The following is a 22,872-nucleotide window of genomic DNA, read 5'->3' as shown; positions in this document are numbered from 1 at the left end:
CATTTATTAAAAATTTACTGAGTGCTGCTGTGCTAGGTACTAAAGATACACATGAAACTTGAGTAGGAGCCTACTAGGTCGACAAATTGGGGAGAGCATTCTAAACTGAAGGTATAGCATGTGCAAAGGCCCCAGGGCATGAAAGAACAGGACTTACTTTAGGAGTTCAAGTTCTGCACAGTGTAATACTGCAGCTCTGGGTGAGAGAGGTAGGTGGTTTGAGATGGGATTGAGTAGATAGGCAGGTGTGGCCATCTGTATATCATGGCAAAGAGTTGACCTTTTATCATGCTGGCAATGTAGGCCTACCACAGAATTTTGAAGAAGAAAATAACAAGGTCATATTTGTATATTATAAAGAAGTTCTAGCTTCCAAGTACAAGATGGATTAGAGGGAGATGAATACAGAGGGAGAGAGGAAAATAAGGAGACTATGGAGTAGGCTGATGGAGATAAGTGACTGAACTAGGCCATGAAAGAGGGAATGGGGTGATGAGAAAGGAATTTAGGAAGCAGAATTGATAGATGTTGGTGTTTGATTGATGTATTAGTTTTCTACTACTGTCATAACAAATTTGTTAGAAATCTAACATGGATCTCACTGCGCTAAAATCAGGGTGTCAGCAGGGCTGCATCCCTTTCTGGAGGCCCCAGGGGAGAATTGATTTCCTTGTTCGTTCAGGTCATTAGCAGAATTCAGCTTCTTGTATTTGCAGAATTGAGATCCCCATTTATTTGCTGGGTAGCAGCTGAGTCCCATTCCCATCTTCCAGAGGCCACGTGCAGTCCTTGGCTTGTGGCTCTCTTTCCTAATCTTCAAAGCCAACAGTGGCAAGTAGAGTACCTTTCACATTTCGATTCTTTCCTACCTCTTCTTTCTTTCTACCTCTCTTTTATGCTTTAAGGGAGCTGAGATTAAATTAAGTTCATCCAGATAATCCAAGGTAATCTTCCATCTCCAGGTCCTTAACTGTAATCATCAGCAAAGTCCCTTTTGCCATAGAAGGTGACATGTTCATAGGCACCAGGTGCTAGAATGTGGACTTCTTTAATAAGGGGAGCCCTTATTCTGTTTTTTTAGATTGGACGTGGGGCCAGTGGGGAGCACTGAACTCAAGTTTCTGACTTCAACTACCAGGTAGAATGCAGATTTAGGAGAAGATGATGGGTTTAATTTTGAACATGCTGACTCTAAGGTGACCCTATGAAATCAAAATGGAACATCTAATAAATAGTTGGATGCACCAGTGAAAAGGTGGAAGAAAAACCAAGGCAAGAGATAAAGATGAGAAAGCTGCTAATGTATAGTGAGCCCTCAGTGAATGTTTAGAATAGGAGGAGAAGAGAGCTCAGAACAGAATGCTGGGACCAATATATTGTAGTTGCACCAAAGGGAGAAGGACTCACAAAAGGAACTGAAGGAAAACCTACGTCCCATCATGGGTCTGAGATGTTTGTAGCTTATTTCTTTTTTTCTCCTTACCTGGGCTGCTTGCTCCTCATTCCCTAGTTTCCTGCCTATTCCTAGTATCTGCTTCCCAAAACCAGTTTGTATATTGTACTCTCCTGTCATCATGGATCTTTCTGCTTCAGATCCCATTACTAAACTGCCTGTTGTTTGTTTTTGTTCTGTTTCTGTTCAAGGTGGAAAAAAAAGGAGGCGGGGGAGGAAACCTTCTAAAGAGAATCAAATTGACCCAGCTTATAATTTTGAGTCATGCTTTGGCACAGGTCACTAGATGAAATTTGGATTGGTTATCCTGAGATTGGGTGCCCCCCTTCATCCAATCAGCTGCTTCTCTATTTCAGGAACTAAAATGAATTCAGTCTGACTGTTCAGCAAATCATTTTGTTCCACAGAGGCTTTCAGGGAAGAAGGTTAACTCTATCTCCATCGTATTTGCTAGATCTAAGATTATGATGTCAAAAATGGGCATCACCCCTTGCTGCTAGCCTCATGTAGCTCTAATGCTGTCTGTATGCAGGGATCATTTTGTAGAAATTGAATTTGGAGTCCAAATCACAGGAATAAAATCCAGGCAGGGAAACCTCAAATCAAATATAGTCATATTCCTTTACTGACTAATCTCTTTTCTACATTGCCTTGGTATATTTATAAATATTATCCAAATGAGAACTTGTTATTCAGATTCATGGGCCTTTCAACCACTCAGCATTCAAACATCCTACAGGCTCTCAGTATCCATACACATATGTAAGTGATGCCTGCTGATCTCAGCTATGCTCTGACACTCTTATCACAAGGAACATGAAGCATTTCTCCTTGTGTTGAGAGACCCTTTTGGGCAGGGTTGCAGCTTTCATCTGTAGTGTTTAGAGGAGCCAAAAAGGCACAACTATTATTATTTGTGCTCTTCCTGCGTATCAGTAGAAAGAAAATTTATATTGCCAATGCAAACAAAGTACTGTAAAGCCTTCAAATTCCTTTTAGTTTTCATTATGCTCAGAGAGTAATCTTTCACAAAACCTCAATTTACTGAACCTAAGTATGATGGATGGACTCCAGGAAAGGTGGGGCATCTACAAGGTCAAATGAGCTTTTCTAAAACTAAATTCCTATGATGTCAAGCTCAGAGAAAGTGTTTCCTTGTGTAGGGTTCATGTGAGGCCGTCATAGGTTGTTGGTGGTGGTAGTGGTGGTTTAGTTACTAAGTCGTGTCCAACTCTTGTGACCTCATGGACTGTAGCCTGCCAGGCTTTTCTGACCATGGGATTCTCCAGGCAAGAATACTGGAGTGAGTTGCTATTTCCTTCTCCAGGGGATCTTTCTGACCCAGGAATTGAACCCGGGTCTCCTGTATTGCAGACAGATTCTTTACCAACTGAGCTATGAGGGGTTGGTGGTAGCCTGGGTGAATGGTGATCTGCTGTTTTCCTCTGTGTCCTGCTGCAGAGGTTCAGGCCGACACATAAACAGTAACCCCTGCTTATAGTTCCTGCTGAGGGACAGACTGGAAACAGGAAGGGACAGTGTTCCTCACACGAGCACGGACACTTCCATCCATTTATCCAGTTGTCTCTTGCGAGGTCACTCTCTAATTGTGACAGAGGTTTGTCCCTCCACGCTTGACTGGCCAAGGTCAAACCTGCTAGGGTTTAATCAAGTGTGCCTACAAGTGACTTACTGGTCACAGTTAATGGTTTTGGAGGTGGATGAAGTCTGTTAGACAGTAAATTGCTTGAGCAGCTCTTCTCTGTGGAACTGACCTCCCTGAGAGCAGAATAAGCAGGAAACCTGAGCAGAATTAGGGAAGTCTGAGCTGTGGAAAGGGCTGTAGAGATGATCTAGAGTAAACTGCTCACCAAGAGCTGCTACCCTGAGGTGAACTGGAAGGACATGTGGACATATAATCTCAAATAGCTAGAGTCAGTAAGAATAGTTCAGCCAAGCTGGTATTAAAGCAGAAGTTATATGATGGTATGTTTGTTATGTAAAGAAGCCCAGGGAAAGTTGAAGGCAAATATTGTTAAATGAATGAGATAGAGGCAGTCTCCAAAATAACTGAAGGGCAGCTTTTCAACGGCTACTCTTTCTAGCTGGGTACACAGGTAATTTTCCTTTGGGTTTCTGAATCAGAAGATCTGAAGAATAATTAAATTCTTATGCAGAACAGGGAAATCGTATAGTTTCTTTCATCATTCTTCCTTTCCCACCTTATCCTTCCCGCCTACTCTCTCTCCAGATCTGAAAGAATCATATGGTCTAGCCTCAAAAGATTACTCATGTTCTTTGAACTTACCAGACTTTTTACAGTTCTGGAACTTGGTACATCTTATTTCCTAAAACTGAGATAGCTTTCCTGTCCTCTATCTTAAAAAACTCCAACCAATTTTCAAGGGTTAGCTGAAGTTCATTTTCACTTTAAAGTCTTCTGGAACTCCCCAGATTGGATAAGCTGCTGCTTTATTATGCTTCCACATATTTTTGTGCTTGTGATATACTTATAAAATTGTTATAATCATATAATGGAGCAATCCTCTGAAATATGATCAGCTCAATTAGAATTAATTACATAAAATAGTGGCTTAAAGAACATGGAAGTTTATTTCTCTGTCCTGTTAAGGAAGACTAGGCAGAAGCAATCTAGAGCTTGTATGGCAGCTTTAAAATGTCATCACGAATCCAACGTCCTGTCTGTCTTCTTTGCCATGGAAGTGAAGTCGCTCAGTCATGTCTGACTCTTTGTGACCCCATGGACTATAGCCCCCCAGTCTCCTCCATCCATGGGACTTTCCAGGCAAGAATACTGGAGTGGGTTGCCATTTCCTTCTCCAGGGGATCTTCCTAACCCAGGGGTTGAACTAGGGTCTCCTGCATTGCAAGCAGACTCTTTACCATCTGAGCCACCAGGGAATCCCTCTTCTTTGCCATACTCAGCTCATAGCTCACATTTTCATTTCACATACAAAATGGCTGCTCATGGTGCAGTCATAACATCCATGTTCCAAGAAGCAGAAAGGAGGAAGAAAATAGATAGCATGTCTATCCTTTTTAAAGAGGACTTTCTAGAAATATCATAGAACAATTTCAGTAGTATATAATTTGGCCAGAACTCAGCCACGTGGCCATATCTAGCTGCACAAAACTCAGGAAAAATATATATGGCAACATTGTATCAGAATAAAAATTGTATTAGAAGAGGTGAGAAAAGGAAGGGTATTGAGAGGCAGCTTACTATCACATTATCAGATACATTTTTTATTTCTGATCATTCATGCTGCTCCCCCTTCTTTGCCGATGGAAGCTGAGCAAACTATGGCTTTAGGGAGCAATTAGAACCCATGTGAAAACAAAGGTGTATAATGGGTTTAAGATTTATAGTCATAGTGCAGGTGTGCAGAACTGTAACTTTCTTCATTTTCTGAAGTTGACTTGCCCATAAGCCCCTATTTCCATTTACCACTAGAAAAAACATTCTTTTTAAAAAATATATAAATTTATTTATTTTAACTGGAGGCTAATTACTTTACAATATTGTATTGGTTTCTCCATACATCAACATGAATCCGCCACGGGTGTATACGTGTTCTCCATCCTGAACCCCCCTCCCACCTCCCTCCCCATATCATCCCTCTGGGTCATCCCAGTGCACCAGCCCCGAGCATCCTGTATCATGCATCAAACCTGGACTGGTGATTCATTTCACATGTGATATTATACATGTTTCAATGCCATTCTCCCAAATCATCCCACCCTCGCCCTCTCCCAGAGTCCAAAAGACTGTTTTATACATCTGTGTCTCTTTTGCTATCTTGCATACAGGGTTATCGTTACCATCTTTCTAAATTCCATATATATGCGTTAGTATACTGTATTGGTGCTTTTCTTTCTGGCTTACTTCACTCTGTATAATAGGCTCCAGTTTCATCTACCTCATTAGAACTGATTCACATGTATTCTTTTTAATGGCTGAGTAATACTCCATTGTGTATATGTACCACAGCTTTCTTATCCATTCGTCTGCTGATGGACATCTAGGTTGCCTCCATGTCCTGGCTATTGTAAACAGTGCTGCGATGAACATTGGGGTACACGTGTCTCTTTCCATTCTGGTTTCCTCGGTGTGTATGCCCAACAGTGGGATTGCTGGGTCATATGGCAGTTCTATTTCCAGTTTTTTAAGGAATCTCCACACTGTTCTCCATAGTGGCTGTATTAGTTTGCATTCCCACCAAGAATGTAAGAGGGTTCCCTTTTCTCCACACACTCTCCAGCATTTATTGCTAGAAAAAAAACATTCTTATCAGTTAAAGGTAATGTCACTTCTGTTTTAAAATTGATCCTCTTTGGGTAAATATTCAGCCAAATGCAGGGTTTTGACATTTTCCTTTTCCTGCCTTCTCACCAGGAAGTGGTCTGGTTCCCGGAGTCTTTCTGCAGTTCTCTAGTTCTCTTGGGACCTCCAGTACTTAGGTGTACACCTAACTCCAGTTGCATTAGGTGTCTGTCCTCTTCACTACCCGGGAACTTCTCAGGGTCTGGAACCTTGTCTTAGCTGTTTTGCTTTCTCCGGTGCCTATTGTCAAGGTTGACATATAGGAAAAATTTTAAAAACTGTGACCAGTGAATTTATAAGTATACTTTAAATGTATCATGTAATTAATTCAAATGGATCATAATAATCTGAAAATCCTGTAAAATTAAAAGTCTTCTCTCAAGCTCATAGCACTTGGCTTATAACTTTCTTATGGCACCAATAATACTCAGCTCTCAGTTATAGTGGCTATGTGCTTGCCTCACCGTTCAATAGTGTCCACTCCCTGAGGGATATTCCTGATCTGTGTAACCTTCAGAGGTCCTGCAGAAAGCTGTGACATAGTAGGCCTTCAGTCAATGGAAATGAGCCACTAAACAAATAGGGATTGGTACTTTATAATTTACCACTGATAAATGACTCCTACCCAGAAATAAATAAGCCTAGATTTTATCAGAGCTATTTAGAACAATATCAGTAAAGATAAGTTGATATTTTGCTTTTAACAAAACAATTTTTTTGTAAGAAAAATGTTTTTGTTTTTCAGAAATCCTCCACCTACTTTACTTCATCCGGAAAAATGGTGTGAAGAATTCAACCACTTCATTTCACAGTGAGTATTTCTTCCACGAAAAAGTGTTCATCCAGCAAGGCCTTGGGCAGTGATTGGAGGAATCCAAGCTGTGGGATTGATTTGGCGCTAGATGTTGTTATGCCTCTAGCGCATCATGGCACAGAATTTGTTCTGGTAAATGATAGACAGTGCTTCTGCAGATTTGAAAAATACGGAATTCCATTTGACTCTTGGTTATAATCAGACCTCCTGATCATATGTGTCACATTTTCTGACTACTCTGTCCTGGGGAAAATATTGCCAAAGTGTCTTGTTTAATAAGAGAGGGGACTCCATATAAACATCTGACACTCACACTTGAGCCAGAGGGGAGACAGAAGATGGCAGCCTTCAGCAGAGGTTTTGCAGCTTGGAATTTAGGCTTTGCTTTAGGATCTGTGGTCTAGGAGCAGGGCTCCAGCTTCCAAGATGATTGAGAGGCAAAGTGAGATCTGGGGCCTGAGGCACCAAGGTGAGAAGCCCCAGCCAGGGCTCAGAGTGTGGAGCACAAGATGAAAACCCAATTGATGGATAATGTGCCCGGTGGGAACTGTGTTACCAGGAACTAGGCAGTATTGCATGGGATGGGAATACCAGACCACCTGACCTGCCTCTTGAGAAACCTGTATGCAGGTCAGGAAGCAACAGTTAGAACTGGACAAGGAACAACAGACTGGTTCCAAATAGGAGAAGGAGTACGTCAAGGCTGTATATTGTCACCCTGCTTATTTAACTTATACGCAGAGTACATCATGAGAAACACTGGGCTGGAAGAAGCACAAGCTGGAATCAAGATTGCCAGGAGAAATATCAATAACCTCAGATATGCAGATGACACCACCCTTATGGCAGAAAGTGAAGAGGAACTATAAAGCCTCTTGATGAGAGTGAAAGAGGAGAGTGAAAAAGCTGGCTTAAAGCTCAACATTCAGAAAACGAAGATCATGGCATCTGGTCCCATCGCTTCATGGGAAATAGATGGAGAAACAGTGGAAACAGTGTCAGACTTTATTTTTTTGGGCTCGAAAATCACTGCAGATGGTGACTGCAGCCATGAAATTAAAAGACGCTTACTCCTTGGAAGAAAGGTTATGACCAACCTAGATAGCATATTCAAAAGCAGAGACATTACTTTACCAACAAAGGTCCATCTAGTTAAGGCTATGGTTTTTCCAGTGGTCATGTATGGATGTGAGAGTTGGACTGTGAAGAAAGCTGAGTGCCAAAGAATTGATGCTTTTGAACTGTGGTGTTGGAGAAGACTCTTGAGAGTGCCTTGGACCGCAAGGAGATCCAACCAGTCCATTCTAAAGGAGATCAGCCCTGGGATTTCTTTGGAAGGAATGATGCTAAAGCTGAAACTGCAGTACTTTTGCTACCTCATGAGAAGAATTGACTCATTGAAAAAGACTCTGATGCTGGGAGGAATTGGGGGCAGGAGGAGAAGGGGACGACAGAGGATGAGATGGCTGGATGGCATCACTGACTTGATGGACATGAGTTTGAGTGAACTCTGGGAGTTGGTGATGGACAGGGAGGCCTGGCGTGCTGCGATTCATGGGGTCGCGAAGAGTCGGACACGCCTGAGCAACTGAACTGAACTGAACTGACTGAAGACAGGAGCAGAACCAACAGTAGCACCAATAGGATGGGGACTGAGTGCTGTCGCCTGACGGAGAAACCACACTAGTCCTGAATCTGGGGAAGGTGCTCAGTGTTGGAGCGGTCTATGTAAAGGGGCCTGGTGAACTGTGGGGGGCAGGAATCTAGACAAGGTGATTATAAGCTATAGCGGTGCCCTCAGCATCTAGTGTATCAAACAAGGGGCTCAAGGGTAATGGAGGGAGAAAAGATGTGACCAAAATAGCTGATAAACAGGAAGAAGGAAAGGGTCAATACAAATTTCTCTAACTTATGCCTATGTGCAGACTTAGCTTCCACAAAGACAGTGCAAGGAAGCAAGCTGGGTCTCTTGATCGCCTTACTTAAGCACAGTACAATCCCTTGTTCACAATTCCAAAACCCAAAGAACTCGGAAAAATAGTTTTTTTTTGTATTTGAGTCATTTAGCTGCAAGCCCTGACCTTATGTGAACTGATTTGGTGGCAACACATGATCTAAACTGAAGTGAGGCTATTTATAGCCATTATTTGTCCTACTCAGTGTGAATATTCATGTGAATTGCTGCAGATATATTAATGTGTTTGATTATACTGTGCTGCCCCAGATCCTGCTGGGATGTTATATAACATACAGTAAATGCACTGATTTACTTTTCTACAATTTGATAAAATTCTGAATTCTGAAACATATTTGGCCCCAAGGGTTTTGTATAAAGAGCTGTGAACCTGTATTTCATTTTCATTTCAAATACAGAGTAATTCAAGGCCCCTGAAATTGTTTGTCCAGTCAATCCCTGCTAGCTTTTTGCTATCATCCTCAGAAGGAAGGAGGGGTAAAGAGGTCCAAGAATTCCACAACTCTAAGGATGGCTGTGTTGGAATGTGACCATGAAATTCAGGGCCAGGGATGGAGGACATTTTCTTGTCCCTCTGGTCCCCACTCTGATGTTTCTGCAGTGACTGTAGAATGCAAAAGCAGCCGCAAGTCAAGGGTGGTGATAGTGGGCAGTGTTGAGAGGAACAACAGATATAGCAGGAGGGATGATGCTCTCAGAGGAGCAGAGGAAGAGCCACTTCCTGATATTTGGAAGCCAATCGAAGAGGTGGATGGCACTGGAGAGCTACAGACATCCTGGTGGCTGGAAACACATTTCAGATGACCCCAGAGAAAGAAACCCAGGGGTTAGGGTTCTCATGATTTTGCTGGCAAAGCTGACTCCAGAGTTTTTCTTTTCATTCCATTGCTTCACACAGATGCCCTTGACTGACCTTCTCAAAGCTGTTGACCTAGAAAACCACATCACATACTCACAAATACGCTTTCCTATACCAAACACTGCTACTGCTAAGTCACTGCAGTAGTGTCCAACTTTGTGCGACCCCATAGACGGCAGCATGCCTCTAAAATGTGACTTGACTTACTCACCAAAGTTTTGGCTTCAAGAGTATGTTTGTGTTCTTAAAGTAAGCACAGTATTTAATGGATAGATGTGGGAATAAAGGTACGTAATTGATGATAGGGTTGTGGCTTTCAGGATTAAATATAGTATAGAAGTCCCCCTCTACTATTGATTTTTCTTTATGGCAGATCCCATTATATTCCCATTTAAATCTGGTTAAGTTTTCCCCAACTCTGAGAATTCTATATGTGCTCATTCTGAGTTGCTTTAGACTTAGAAAAATGTTGGTACTAGAAGGGAGGACTCAACACAGAAAACAATGCCTTTAGTATGCATACGTCAGCTACATAGCAAAAGCATCTTATTGAAATGGCAGAGGAGAGAGAGTCTGAAAAGGTTCTAAAGAACCAGTGAAGGTAAAGAGAAATTAAGTGATAGTGTGCTTTATTACTAATTTAAGATATAGAAAAATGTCACCAGTATTATCTTTATTTAATGACTTGTCCTTACTGGTTTTATTAGTGAAAATATTATATGTTATAGGTGTTCATAGATTCTTTCCTGACCTCAGTCCCTCAATTCTATTTTCCCCATAACATCTGAGATTTTTTTAACCATGAATTTTCCTTTTACAAAATTTTTAGGAATATTACTGTCAAGATTAGGAACAATTATTGTATTTTATATCTTTAGGTAGAAAACTATTTACTATTCCAAAGTATTACCCTTTGGTTATTAGGAACCAGCCTACCAAATGCGATTTTAATTTTCTATTTCGTTCTATTTATTCAAATCTCTAATTAAATGTAAACAAATATACTCACTGGGTTAGAAATGTCTATTTAAAGAGAGAGCCTTACCTTACTCATCTTGGGAAGGAAAAGGGAAAACTATGAAGGATTAAGATCTTCAGATCATAAACTTTTCGTTATTGCTGAAACTGAGGTGGGAAGAGGGTTATCTGGTAAATTTTTTTAGCCTGAATTATCTAGATAATTTCTTCAACTTCCATTGTGGATGGAGCCACGGTGCCTTGATTTAAAGTAAACTAAACTAGTTCTTTCTAAAGAATAAATAGGACTAGAAAAATTTAAGTTTTAAAATCTTTAATACCTGGTTCTCATGTAACTGCTGAGCCATATCAGCGTCAATTCAATAATTTAAGTCTTTCTTGGTCCATGATGGTCACCATTCATCAAAGGACCTCATGGCTTCTCATTGTTGCTGCAGGGATCTGAAGGAATTGGTCAGGCTGCAGCCCAGTGATCACAGCTATGTAGACAGGGGACTCTGTGTGTGTGTGTGTGTGTGTGTGTGTGTGTGTGTGAGAGAGAGAGAGAGAGAGAGAGAGAGAGCAAGAGCAAGTGCAATAAGTGCTGGGGTGGGAGCAGAGGCAGGCTATAAGTGTCAGGAAGTAGCTTAATGTTTTTAGATATGTTTCCAGCATTCTTCTTAATTTGGAGACAGCAGAAGAGATTTTAAATTCTGAAATCCTATTAGTAAACCTATTTTGAGGGTTAAAAAAAAAGAAACATCAGCCTGTTTGGTTTTGAACCTTTGGTCGTTAGTGATAATTGACTCATTTACGTGTGTTAGCTAAGCATTTGCCAAAGCATGACTCCTGACAGCTTAGTTATGATAAATTAAACATGATGCTCACATGAATTCTGCACTGCTTTTTATCCAGATGCTAGGACCCTGCCTGATGTTTTTTGTCACCTTTGTAATGTGCAGCTGGCTTTGTAGCGATTTCATTATCAGCCCTTTACCCTTTGGCTAAAGCTATTTGCATAACAAGGTTATCTGGTTGAAGTCCCAGACAGATTTCTATTTTGTCTGGAAGCTCCATTCAGAAGTAGCCTTTTGATAAGATGACAATAATTTTCCTTTACCAAGTTCTCTTTGGTTCTGAAGGACGTCACTTCTCTTTTTAGTTCAAACCAATATCAGGTCTTTGGACTAATCTACAAAAATTCTTTACCAACCTTTGGTCAAAAGGTATCTGTGAGCTGTGCTTTTTCATTTGCCTCTGAAACTTTTGGGGTTTTATTAGAAATTAGATTTAGGACTTCATCATCAATGTCTTTTGAGCCGATTAGTGAGACAATAAAGATGGATTTCTCTTAGTCAAGGGCAAATCAGCCAAGAATACTATGACTATTCAGCTTCAGACTCATTGATGACTTGAACCACATGATTGCCCACGCACACACCTCTTTCCAGGGCTGGCTGGCTTAAGTAGCTAAGCGTGCAGGTGGTTTCCCGGAGTGAGCATCGTGGTCATGCCTGCCATGTAGTTATGAAATGCTGAGGCAACCTTTCCTATCCCTGCAAATGACATTCAGATGGCTATAAACAGTTGCACTGAATGTTAACAAGGTGAGATCACTCTGAGCTACAAAACTACTAAAACAAATGGGCATTTACATAAATTTATTCCTTAAAAATTGAAACTCAGACCTGGAACATCTGCTTTTCTCTAGGCCTGAATGTTTGTAAAGGTAATCATTTTGGAATGGTTAATTTCTTGACATCGATTGTACTCCCTCCAAGGCAACAATTCTCAGCCCTTCGCCATTCTCCATTTTGCATTTCAAGGCAGCTTAATTCCACATGGCTTTATAGTATCAGTGAACAGCACTCTTGGAATGATAAATATCCTAACTCAGAGACTGATAAGGTTCCACAAATATTCTTGGCTTTTTAAGTCCTGATGGATTCTCAGGTGGCTATGCACAGGGTTAATATCGCCTGAGTAGAAGGATACAATAACCTTTATTTATATTACTTCACGAATTGGTAATTCTAATTAAAATGAGCAGTGGTATCTCTGGTGACAGACTCTTTCCATTTTAGATTTATTTAGCCAATGATTAGCATTATGGTTTCTTGAATTAATTAGCATCTCTTGAGCTATAGGGAATTAGTGAATTAATAAAAACTGATGGAGAAGTTAAAAAAATTCTAATTTAAAAAACTCCCAATTCTCCTGTCCTCTCTAAACATATTGATCAATATATTTATAAATGCAACCCAACTTCTTTCTCATTTTGAAAAACTGAGATTTTTTTTTCCCCTTCATGAGAAGAATAAAGCTGTGTGTTTCAAGGTTATATCTCCCTGAAGAGCATCTAATTTTGATTACCTAATAGATCATCTAAAAACACCAAGGGCCCGATTCAATCTCACTTATACTCCACCTGTAAACTCAGCTGATAAAATCTGCTTTTCTCATGGTACAAACCTTAGTGTGACTTGAAGTTTGAAACACAGTGTAATATCTGCACATACCTGAAATATACTGTTGTCCTGAGAACTGTGGCAATGAGGAGTTCAGCCTAATCCAAAATAAGCAAATGGCATGGTAAAGTAGGTGCCCCAGACTCTTGTCAGAATATTCTGTTTATTTCCCAACAAATGCACTTGGAACTTGTAAGAGACCAAGTCTGTAGCATATGTCATAGATTTCATATTAGTGCTTGTAGCATATTATGTTAAGTGACTTTTATTTTAATTTTTTTATTAATTTTTTTGGAGTATAGTTTCTTTGTAATGTTGTGTTAGTTTCTGCTGTACACCAAAGTGATTCAGTTTTATATATATATCATATATAGCTCTTACTCATGCCAGTGATTCAGTTATATATATATATATATATATATATATATATATATGAAAGAGTACATACACTCTTTCTCAGATTCCCTTCCCATTTATGTCCCCACAGAGCACTGAGGAGAGGTCCCCGTGCTAGGCAGTATGTTCTCATCCATTGTCCATTTTATGTAAGGTAGTGTATATGTATCAATTTCAGTCTCCGAATCCATCCCACCCCTTACCTTCTCTCTTGGTAACCATAAGTTTGTTTTCTACATCTGTGACTCTATTTCTGCTTTGCGAATAAGTTCATCTGCACTATTTTTCTAGATCCACATGTAAGCGATACTATGCAATATTTGTCTTTCTCTTTCTGACTTACTTCACTCTATATGACAATCTCTAGGTCCATACGTGTTGCTGCAAATGGCATTATTTCATTCCTTTTTGTGGCTGAGTATGTGTGTGTGTGTGTGTGTATAGACACACACACACACACACACACACACACACACACACACTACATCTCTTTTATCCGTTCCCCTGCTGATGGATATTTAGGTTGTTTCCATGTCCTGGCTATTGTAAATAGTGCCACAGTGAACATCCAGGTACATGCATCCTTTCAAATTATGGCTTTCTTCAGATATATGTCCAGGTGTGGGATTGATCCAGCAATATTTTTAGTTTCTTAAGGAAACTCCATACTGTTCTCCATAGTGATTATGCTAATTTACATTCCCACTAACAGTGTAAGAGGATTCCCTTTTGTCCACGCTGTCTCCAGCATTTATTGTTTGTAGACTTTTTTTTGTTAGATGACTTTTAGATAAGGTTAGTCTGAATTTACCATCTATACCATTTATTCAAAAAAAGAAAACACATGCTTGAGTTTCATAACGTACATCAAAAAGAATCTGCAGTTGAAATAGACAAGTGATAGTCGGCAGTGAGCTGTGTGCATGGGCTAGGGGTGGAGAGATGGTGGCATGGCTCACACATCTGTCCATGTCCTTTCATTCTCAGCCCTTCCCCAAGTGCAGCTGGGCTCATCATCAAGACGAGGCAGCCATGGGAGAGCAGTGTGTGCTATCCAGCAGTGTCACTTAATAGCTCTGTAACCCTGGGGAAAGTATTTAACCTCTCTGATCCTTGGTATTCAGTTGTCAAATTGGGGCTGAGAATACCTGTCTCAGAAGGTTACTGTAAGGGTGACATTATATAATGTATATGTAGAACCTGGAAGATAATTATAATAATAACTAACATATATAGCTCTTACTCATGCCAGGCTCTGTTCCCTACACATCATCAGTTCACTCAGTGCAGTCAATCAGTCGTGTCTGACTCTTTGCAACCCCATGGACTGCAGCACACCAGGCCTCCCATTGCCAACTCCCAGAGTTTATTCAAACTCATGTCCATTGAGTTGGTGACGCCATCTAGCCATTGCATCCTCTCTCGTCCCCTTCTCTCCTGTCTTCAGTCTTTCCCACCATCAGGGTCTTTTCCAATGAGTCAGTTCTATGCTTCAGGTGGCCAAAGTATTGGAGTTTCAGCTTCAGCATCAGTTCTTCCACTGAATATTCAGGACTGATTTCCTTTAGAATGGACTGGTTAGATCTCCTTGCAGTGCAAGGGACTCTCAAGAGTCTTCTCCAACACCACAGTTGAAAAGCATCATTTGTTCACGGTGCTCAGCTTTCTTTATAGTCCAACTCTCACATCCATACATAACTACTGGAAAAACAATAGCTTTGACTAGGCAGACCTTTGTTGGTAAAATAATGTCTCTGCTTTTTAATATGCTGTCTGGGTTGGTCATAACTTTTCTTCCAAGGAGCAAGCATCTTTTAATTTCATGGCTGCAATCACCATCTGCAGTGATTCTGGAGCCCCCAAAAATAAAGTCTCTCACTATTTCCACTGTTTCCCCATCTATTTGCCAAGAAGTGATGGGACCAGATGCTAGATCTTAGTTTTCTGAACTTTGAGCTTTAAGCCAACTTTTTCATTCTCCTCTTTCACTTTCATCAAGAGAATTTTTAGTTCTTCATTTTCTGCCATAAGGGTGATGTCATCTGCATATCTGAGGTTATTGATATTTCTCCCAGCAGTCTTGATTCCAGCTTGTGCTTCATCCAGCCCGGCGTTTCTCATGACGTACTCTGTATATTCGTTAAATAAGCAGGATGACAATATACAGCCTTGACATACTTCTTTCTCTATTTGGAACCAGTCTGTTGTTCTATGTCCAGTTCTAACTGTTGCTTCCTGACCTGTATACAGATTTCTCAAGAGGCAGGTCAGGTGGTCTGGTATTCCCATCTCTTTCAGAATTTTCCAGAATTTGTTGTGGCCCACACAATCAAAGGCTTTGGCATAGTCAATAAAACAGAAGTAGATATTTTTCTGGAACTCTCTTGCTTTTTCGATGATCTAACGGATGGTGGTAATTTGATCTCTGGTTCCTAAATCCAGCTTGAACATCTGGAAGTTCACGGTTCATGTACTGTTGAAGCCTGGCTTGGAGAATTTTGAGCATTACTTTGCTAATGTGTAAGATGAGTGCAATTGTGCAGTAGTTTGAGTATTCTTTGGCATTACCTTTCTTTGGGATTGGAATGAAAACTGACCTTTTCCAGTCTATGGCCACTACTGACTTTTCCAAATTTGCTGGCATATTGAGTGCAACACTTTCACAGCATCATCTTTTAGGATTTGAAATAGGTCAACTGGAATTCCATCACCTCCACTAGCTTTGTTCGTACTGATGCTTTCCAAGGCCCACTTGATTTCACATTCCAGGATGTCTGGCTCTAGGTTGTGATCACACTATCGTGCTTATCTGGGTCATGAAGATCTTTTTTGTATAGTTCTTCTGTGTATTCTTGCCACCTCTTCTTAATATCTTCTGCTTCTGTTAGGTCCATACCTTTCTGTCCTTTATTGTGCCCATCTTTGCATGAAATGTTCCCTTGGTATCTCTAAGTTCCTTGAAGAGATCTCTAGACTTTCCCATTCTATTGTTTTCCTCTATTTCTTTACATTGATCGCTGAGGAAACCTTCTTATCTCTCCTTGCTATTCTTTGGAACTCTGCATTCAAATGGGTATATCTTTCCTTTTCTCCTTTGCCTTTTGCTTCTCTCCTATTCACAGCTATGTGTAAGGCCTCCTCAGACAACCATTTTGCTTTTTTGCATTTCTTTTCCATGGGGATGGTCTTGATCACTGCCTTCTGTACAATGTCATGAACTCCCGTCCATAGTTCTTCAGGCACTCTATCATATCTAATTCCTTGAATCTATTTGTCACTTCCACTATATAATCATAAGGGATTTGATTCAGACTTAAATTGAAGAAAGTAGGGAAAACCACTAGACCATTCAGATATGACCTACATGTCATATACTTTGCTTAATCCTCACAGTTCTATAAAGTAGTTCTAATATTATCCCTATTTAATAGAAAGTGAGGTCAAAAGAGGCCATGTCCCAAGACCACAGCTGTTAAGGAGTAGAGCTGGAATTTCAACCCCAAGAAGACTTGCTTCATGTGCATTTGTGCCCAGCCAACAGTGGCTATTATTTTTATGTTTCGTAATTGGCCATATCACCGTTCTGAAACTGACTTTTGAAAGTGTCACTGGCTCCTTCCTTTTCCCTGCCATCGTGGGATGTGTGGTTGATTCTGTTCTTCTCACAAGACTTTCAGGATCAAGTAATTCCTGGCCAAGAAACAAAAGCAGAACTGTCCAATCCCCCAGTGGATTCTAATAGGAAAACTAGTCTTAAAATCAGGTACAACTCTAAGAGGAGACAGTGGAGAAGAACCAAGCTGGGTCTGTATGCACTTGCATATACTTCTTACCACATCAAGATGAAGACATCACCACTCTCTGGAGAGTTGGGCATTTGTGAGAAGCGGGGAGGGATATTATTTTTCTTTTTGTTTCTTTGCCTCTGTACTAGTAGGTTCAGTAATATATGTGTGAAACCTCTAGTTTAGGAAAAAAGAGAGTGTCAATGACCTCATTTTTGACACCTCTGGAATCTGTTGTCCAATTTCTGTTTATTTAGACTTCAGCTTGCCGACTTCCACAGCTCAGGACACACACACACACTCCTCAGCTCCCTTCTCAAGGGTGCAGGCCCTTCAAGCTCAGCCTGGGGGAACCAGCCCTAGCAGGAGTCACAGTGCTTGAAGTGCAGACAATCTTAGCTCCCCCCACATCCCAGGGCATACCTCGTACAGGCTGAGCACTTCTGTCTCTGCTGCAGCCGGCCATGTGTTTCTACATAAGTAGGGAGCAGTGGGACAGGAAACTGTTGCCAGGACCCTGGAAGGCAGAACCCACAGTGCATGGCACCTGTCTGTGAAGTGAAGTGAAAGTTGCTCAGTCATGGCTGACTCTTTGCCACCCCATGAACTATACAGTCCTTGGAATTCTCCAGGACTGAATACTGGAATGGGTAGACTTTCCCTTCTTCAGGGGATCTTCCCAACCCAGGGATCGAAGCCAGGTCTCCTGCATTGCAGGCAGATCCTTTACCAGCTGAGCCACAAGGGAAGCCCAAGAATACTGGAGTGGGTAGCCTATCCCATCTCCAGCAGATCTTCCCAACCCAGGAATCAAACCAGGGTCTCCTGCATCGCAGGCAGATTCTTTACCAACTGAGCTATCAGGGAAGCCATGGGAGGAGACAAATGCTACAGACAGGGAAGAGTTAAACAGGATGCCACTATTTTTAGCATGGGGAAGGGTCTTTTTAGAGAATATATGTTGGAGAGATTAACAGCTTAGCGTCTGAAATCAGGTTGTAGTCTAGCATTGCCACTGAGAATTTTCACCTTGAACAGGTTACTTAACCTCTCTGAGCCTCAGTTTCTTTATCTGTAAAATGGGAGTTTTAGTTAGCACTTAACCACTTGAGATTAAGACTGCTGTGAAAGAAAATCCCAAATAACAGTGGCTTAAATAAGGTAGATTTTTATTTCTTTTCACATAAAGTAAGCTGGGTGTTAAAACTTGCATGTACTGCTGGTCTGGCAGGGCACGTGGCACCCACCCAGACTCCTGCCCCCGTGCTGCCCAGTAAGTGTTGTTTCCATTCCCTCATGGACCAAGATAGCTGCTGTAGCTCCAACATTTATGGGCAGATGGAAGGAGATAAAAATGAAAGTTTCCTTTCTTGAAGAAGACTTTCTGGCAAATCCATACGATATATTGTTAACTGCAATTTATCATGTAGCCACATATAGCTACAAAGGAAGATAAGAAATGCAGTCCTTGAACAGGGCAGCCACAGGCTCAGGTTGGTACCAAGGTGCTATCCTTATGGCTCGTGAAGAGCATGTAGACAGGTAGTAATCCACAATTAGGTTCTTTATGGAGTGTTGAAAGAAGTGAGGTACAGACTGAAAGTTCAGCAAATGTAAGTGGTCACAATGAATTTTGTAACTCACAGCAACAATGATGCCAACAGATGAGAGAGTCAGGAAGTAGATCCAGGTGGTGGATGTTGAGGAAAGCCAATCGTGACCCCCACCAAGGCTGACCTGTGGGCTGGGAGAGATGAGATTGTAAGGATAAGATGGGAAAGTGGAGTGGCCTGGTTGATACCCTTCCTGGGTCTTCTCCCAAGGGCTGTGATGGTCTTCCGGTTTGATGCTAAGCCCCAGATTCTTGCCTGCTTGCTCCTCCCTTCTGAGGACACTATAGTTTCCATTGTGAAGTTTCCACCGGCTATGGTGAAAAAAACACATCTGGGTTGGGATCAGTAAGTGTTTTAATTAGAAATGGAAATGAAGGCTCATGTCGTAGTACTACATTCTTCCAGCCTACTGATAATTTCTGGCAGGGTTAAAAATAGCAGATATCACCCTTTGAGGGTGATGAAGAAAGGGCTGGTTTTTGTTGTTGTTTGTTTTTAAGTGGATTCAAAATTTATAACAGTGATTTTAAATACGGTAAGTCATCATAGATACTTTTGATCTTTCATCTCCTTCTAGGTATGTGTGTGACTTCTGGTGACCCCTCAGTATTTTTATTTGAAACTTGATCAAGTGTGTGATATAGCTATCATACTAGGTTAATGAGTGGGGGGAAATATCCCATAATTGATTTTTTATGTGAAGGACTATTGATTGGCTTTTTGAAAGAAGAATTTTATTTAAAGTGTTCTATATTTTAGTGATGGAATTCCAGTTGAGCTATTTCAAATCCTGAAAGATGATGCTGTGAAAGTGCTACACTCAATATGCCAGCAAATTAGGAAAACTCAGCAGTGGCCACAGGACTAGAAAAGGTCAGTTTTCATTCCAATCCTAAAGAAAGCAATGCCAAAGAATGCTCAAACTACTGCACAATTACACTCATCTCACACGCTAGTAAAGTAATGCTCAAAATTCTCCAAGCCAGGCTCCAGCAATACCTGAGCCTGAACTTCCAGATGTTCAAGCTGGTTTTAGAAAAGGCAGAGGAACCAGAGATCAAATTGCCAACATCCGCTGGATCATGGAAAAAGCCAGAGAGTTCCAGAAAAACATCTATTTCTGCTTTATTGACTATGCCAAAGCCTTTGACTGTGTGGATCACAATAAACTGTGGAAAATTCTGAAAGAGATGGGAATACCAGACCACCTGACCTGCCTCTTGAGAAACCTATATGCAGGTTAGGAAGCAACAGTTAGAACTGGACATGGAACAACAGACTGGTTCCAAATAGGAAAAGGAGTATGTCAAGGCTGTATATTGTCACCCTGCTTATTTAACTTCTATGCTGAGTACATCATGAGAAACACTGGGCTGGAAGAAGCACAAGGTGGAATCAAGATTGCTGGGAGAAATCTCAATAACCTCAGATATACAGATGATACCACCCTTGTGGCAGAAAGTGAAGAGGAACTAAAAAGCCTCTTGATGAAAGTGAAAGTGGAGAATGAAAAAGTTGGCTTAAAACTCAACATTCAGAAAACTAAGATCATGGCATCTGGTCCCATCATTTCATGGGAAATAGATGCGGAAACAGTGGAAACAGTGTCAGACTTTATTTTTGGGGGCTCCAAAATCACTGCAGATGGTGATTGCAGTCATGAAATTAAAAGATGCTTACTCCTTGGAAGGAAAGTTATGACCAACCTAGATAGCATATTCAAAAGCAGAGACATTACTTTGCCAACAAAGGTCTGTCTAATCAAGGCTATGGTTTTTCCAGTGGTCATGTATGGATGTGAGAGTTGGACTGTGAAGAAAGCTGAGTGCTAAAGAATTGATGCTTTTGAACTATGGTGTTGGAGAAGACTCTTGAGAGTCCCTTGGACTGCAAGGAGATCCAACCAGTCCATTCTAAAGGAGATCAGTCTTGGGTGTTCTTTGGAAGGACTGATGCTAAAGCTGAAACTCCAGTACTTCGGCCACCTCACGCGAAGAGTTGACTCATTGAAAAAGACTCTGATGCTGGGAGGGCTTGGGGGCAGGAGGAAAAGGGGACGACAGAGGATGAGATGGCTGGATGGCATCACCGACTCGATGGACATGAGTTTGAGTGAACTCTGGGAGTTGGTGATGGACCAGGGACCCCTGGCATGCTGCAATTCATGGAGTCACAAAGAGTCAGACACAACTGAGCGACTAAACTGAACCGAACTGATATTTTAGTGAATAGTGAGAATTCTTCCTTTCAGTGGAGGCCCAAAACTTAAACTCTTAGACTCAGGCAGTCTTCCTCACACAGGTGCAGTAAACGTGGCCTTGATCATCCTGTGATATGGGTTGAATTGTGCCCCTAAAATTTCATATGTTGAAGTCCCAACTCTCCATATCTCAGAATGTGACCTTATTTGGAAATAGGGACATTGTACCTGTAATTAGTTGAGATGAAATCATATTAGAGTAGGGTGGATGCCTAATTTGGTGTAACTAGTGAAATTCCCTGGTCACTCAGATGGTAAAGAATCTGCCTGAAATGTGGGAGACCTGGGTTCCATCCCAGGGTCAGGAAGATCCCCTGGAAGAGGGCATGGCAACCCACTCCAGTATTCTTGCCTGGAGAATTCCATGGACAGAAGAGCCTGGCAGGCTACAGTCCATGGGTCACAAAGAGTGACCTTTAAAAGGGGGAATTTGAATTCAGACACAGCCAGAGAAAATGCCATGTGAAGATTGGAGCTATGTTGCCACAAAGCAAGGAACCACCGTCAGCTACAAAAGAGGCTTGAGTAGATCCTTCTCTAGCACCTTCAGAGGCAGCATGGCTCTACCTATCTTAAATCTTGATCTCAGACTTCTAGGCTCCAGAACTGTGAGAGAATAAATATCAGTTTGTGGTACTTTGTTACGGCAGCCCTAGGAAACCAATATAGCCCATGACTTGGTGATTAAAAGTCAAGTGAAAGTGTTAGTCACTCAGTCGTGTCCAACTCTTTGTGACCCCATGGACTGTAGCCCACCAGGCTCCTCTGTCCATGGAATTCTCCAGGCAAGAATACTGGAGTGGGTTGCTATGCCCTTCTCCAGGGTGTCTTCCTGACCCAGGGATGGAACCCGGGTCTCCTGCATTGCAGGCAGATTCTTTACCATCTGAGCCACCAGGGAAGCTTGGCTTTGTGGTTCAATGTCTTCAAGTCATTTGTTCTCTCCAGGCCTCTGCTTCCTAAGTTGTGGATGAGGATAGCAATGTCTACCCATCTACCAGTGAGGATAGTGTAAAATCCTTTAGTACCCACAACCTCAGCACAACCTCAAGTATTAGTATTACACCACAGAGTCATAGTGTATTTTCTTCCTTTACTTTCCTTCCTCCCTTTTTCCCTTTCCTTTTTTAAAAAAAATGTCTCAAATGTTAAGGGTTTGTGTTAAATTCCTCTTCCCAAGCCTATTGACCAATAGTAAAAGAGGCATGTTTTTGTACTTGTCAATGATTTGCTGGCCTTTATTGAGAACTTCAAGAACCAAATATACTTTTTGCTCTAAGATTTCATAGTCACATGTGCTTCTCTGAGAGGAACAACTTACAATAGAAAGAGATGACCAGTTGGTGTCATCCTGCGTCCCAGCACTAACCACCAGATCACCTTTTTAGAATGCTGTGTTAGAAGGATTCAGAGGCTACATCCAGGATAGAGGATCATGATCGCTTAGTGATATTTGCTGTGAACCTGAACTGGGTAACTTGTACCACTGTAGATCTTTTTAATTATGACCAGGGTCTCTGCTATGTGAAAATCTTTGTTCTTGGCAAAACTCATTCCAAAGCAAAGAAAGTTTACCCTCAACTAAATAAGATATAGCATAAAAGATACTTGAGAGTTAAAATAAAATTAGTTGAATAAATTTGGAATTGTGTATGTGAGAAGTACAGACATTAATCATGAGGAATTATTTAAAGCTTGTCATGTGTCACAGTGAAGTGGATTTTACATGCGCTGTTTCTGTGACTCCTCACTGCTGCCATATGAGGCAGGTCACTACTCAGATCCAGGGCTGAGCACCTTAGGGATTCAGTGACCAGCCTGTGCTCTCGCAGCTGGATCTACTAGAAACTGGCAGAACTAAAATTCAAACCCAGGTCTGCATCATAGTACAATATCTCTTCTGAGTCTCATGATGCTGCAGCGTGTGTGTGTGTTTAATGGATGTGA

At 41.3% G+C, this 22,872-nt stretch overlaps 1 protein-coding gene across 1 annotated transcript in view; it reads left to right on the top strand.

Moving 5' to 3' along the window:
* MYO3B (myosin IIIB) overlaps positions 1-22,872 on the top strand; it is a 370,966-nt gene that overhangs the window by 55,267 nt on the left and 292,827 nt on the right. Inside the window, exon 2 of the mRNA XM_059878110.1 lies at positions 6,544-6,609. The gene's annotated coding sequence lies outside the window, so the exon portion shown is untranslated. The remainder of the gene's footprint in view (positions 1-6,543; positions 6,610-22,872) is intronic.

This window comes from Bos taurus, chromosome 2 (genome assembly GCF_002263795.3).
Source record: "Bos taurus isolate L1 Dominette 01449 registration number 42190680 breed Hereford chromosome 2, ARS-UCD2.0, whole genome shotgun sequence".
Taxonomy (NCBI): Eukaryota; Metazoa; Chordata; class Mammalia; order Artiodactyla; family Bovidae; genus Bos; species Bos taurus.
This window is presented reverse-complemented; position numbering and strand designations above follow the sequence as displayed.